Consider the following 2824-nt stretch of genomic DNA (forward strand, 5'->3'; position numbering starts at 1 on the left):
AGTTCTGGTCCAGGTCTCCGTATTCTATATGTCCCTTGGTAATAGGTAATGCGGCGGCCATGTTATTGGTGACAATCTCCATAGGAAACACAGGCAAAAGAGGTGGCCATCTTTAAGGAGTCCTTGGAGACCCAGATTCACATTGCATCGGTATCCATGGAAACAGGACCATGTAACAAGCAGAGAAGAAAATAGTGAAAGCTATGCACTGGTTCTTACAAGGATGTTTATAAAAATATATATATATATAGCAGATAAAACAAGCTGAGATCCAATATTAAAAAGATAATAAATGAAAAAATAAGTTAGATTATTTATGTATAAATATAAATATATAAATATATAAATATAATTATAAATATAAATATGTGTACACAAAGTAAATAGGGAGAAAAGGCACACATGGAGTGTATAGTGCGTGCGGAATGTGGCATTAGGCAATAGTGGGTTTCAGGAATTTCAGGTGGGAGAGGAAAAGTTGCAGATATTCGCTGTCTCACAGTAAGTGGAGCAAACGTGGTGAGATCAATCCGTATATATTTTGTGGGCGGTTAGTATACAGTGTGCTGGTGATATTTTGGATACTTTATTAAGACCTAGATTGTGAATCCTGCAGGATATAATGAATAGTACCTTATGGTATTGATTAGGTCACTGGCTAGCTCAACGTTATTTGTCAGTCCTTACAGTACCTGATATTCCCAGGCAGTCCCCCTCCCTGGTACTGATCAGGCCCAAACACTGCTTAGCTTCCAAGATCGAACGAGATTGGGCGTACCAGTGTGGTTTGACTGTACTTGAGAGATAAACATCTTATTGCCAGGACCCAATCGCACATAAACACATGAATCCTGATATGTTAATAAACTTTAATGGTGTAACACAGAAATCGACAGGGAGTGAGAGGTGAGGAGGGATGTGCAAATAGGATCAATGTGACAAGTATGGTGTAAGGAGGATACAGCACCTCACAGGAAGGGTGCGATTTCATAGCTCTCGTTCAGACCCACGGGTTGCAGGGTCTGAAGCTGGAAAATCCAGTACATCTCCCTTCTTGAGAGTTTGTTCGCAAGGTCACCTCCTCTCTCTCCCAGACGCACAAGTTCAATCGCTTTAAATGTGAGGTCCTCTGGGTTGGAATTATGGTGCGATGTGAAATGTCTGGAAACAGTATGGCTCTCCACTTTGTTCTTTATATTTCTTATGTGTTCCTGGATCCTCTTCTTTAATGGTCTTTTGGTCTTGCCCACATATTTCTTTTTGCAAGGACATTCTAATAAATAGATGACAGACACGGTATTGCAGTTCATGAATTCCTTGATGGTGTAGAGTTCCTTGTCTTCCATGTCGCTGAAGGTTTTCCGATTCGGATGTAGGAATTTGCATACATTGCATTTCCCGCATTTGAAGGAACCCACACATTTAGGCATTATGGAGCTCTTGGTAGACTTCTCCCTCAATAGGCTGGGTGCAAGATGGTCCTTCAGGTTCCTAGATTTCTTGAAGATGATGACTGGTTCAGACGGTAGGAGGTCTTTGAGGACAGGGTCCATACGAAGAATGTTCCAGTGATTCTTGAGCGACTTCCTGATAGTCTGTTCGTGTTGGTTATAAGTGGTAATGAAGGCGATCGAATCTTTCTTGGCATCTCTCGGTTTGTACTTCAGGAGTTCCTCTCTGTTGACATTCCGTGTTTTTTCTAGGGCTTTTTCCACAATATGCCCTGGGTATTCTTTGTCCTGGAACCTCTTGCTGTAGATCTTCAGTTGGTCCTCACAGTCATTTGGATTGGTGCAGTTCCTCTTAATCCTCGAGAATTGTGATGCCGGAATGTTGTCCTTCCACTTCTGGAGGTGGTTACTTCGATAATGCAAATAGCTGTTCATATCCACCTCTTTTATGTAGTTCTTGGTGGTGATGCCCCCATTCTCACCAATTAAAATCAAATCCAGATATTCCACTGACTTGTCGTTGGTGTTTGAAGTGAAGGTCAAGTTAAAATCATTGTTTCCCAGCGTATTTAAAAACTTATTAAAAGATTCAACCGTGCCATTCCAAATAATTAAAATGTCGTCGATGTAGCGTCTGTAGAGCACCACATTTTCTTTAAAAGTTTCCAGGCCGTACACATGTGTCTTTTCCCAATGTCCCATAAATAAATTGGCAAAGCTTGGGGCAAAGATCGTCCCCATAGCTGTGCCACAGCATTGTAAGTAAAAATGGTTAAGAAACTTAAAATAGTTATGACTGAGAATAAAAAGCACAAGATCACAAATAAAATCTCGGTGGGTGTGGGTCAGAGTTGGGTCGTTGTTCAAGTATTCCCTGCATGCAGCTATGCCTTTGGAATGCTCAATGCATGTGTACAGGGATTGAACGTCCACTGTCGCCAATATGTATGTATCCTTCCACTCCACTGTTCTAAGTACGTTGAGTATTGATGTTGTGTCTTTTAAATAAGATGGCAGTGTTTTCACATATTTCTTCAGAAAAACGTCCACGTACTCTGACAAGTTTGAGGTTAGTGAACCTATACCCGCCACTATTGGTCTGCCAGGTGGATTCGTCAGTGATTTATGGATCTTAGGTAAAAAATAAAAAATGGGGGTAATGGGATTGGATTGCATAAGAAATTGGTACTCTTCCTTTGTTATCACTGTGCTCCGTAGTGCATGTAGAAGTATAGTCCTCAGCTCTTCCACAAATGATTCTTTTGGATCACTCTGGAGGAGTGTGTAAGACTTGGTATCCCCCAGTAGTCTTCGTGCTTCTTTCGTATAGAGATCGTGATCCATAATGACCAATCCCCCCCCTTTGTCAGCTT

At 41.3% G+C, this 2824-nt stretch overlaps 1 pseudogene; it reads right to left on the minus strand.

Moving 5' to 3' along the window:
- Positions 1-680: 680 nt before the first annotated feature.
- LOC134946203 (5S ribosomal RNA) lies at positions 681-799 on the minus strand (annotated as a pseudogene).
- Between the last annotated feature and the right edge of the window lie 2025 nt (positions 800-2824).

Source organism: Pseudophryne corroboree, chromosome 7, assembly GCF_028390025.1.
Source record: "Pseudophryne corroboree isolate aPseCor3 chromosome 7, aPseCor3.hap2, whole genome shotgun sequence".
Taxonomy (NCBI): Eukaryota; Metazoa; Chordata; class Amphibia; order Anura; family Myobatrachidae; genus Pseudophryne; species Pseudophryne corroboree.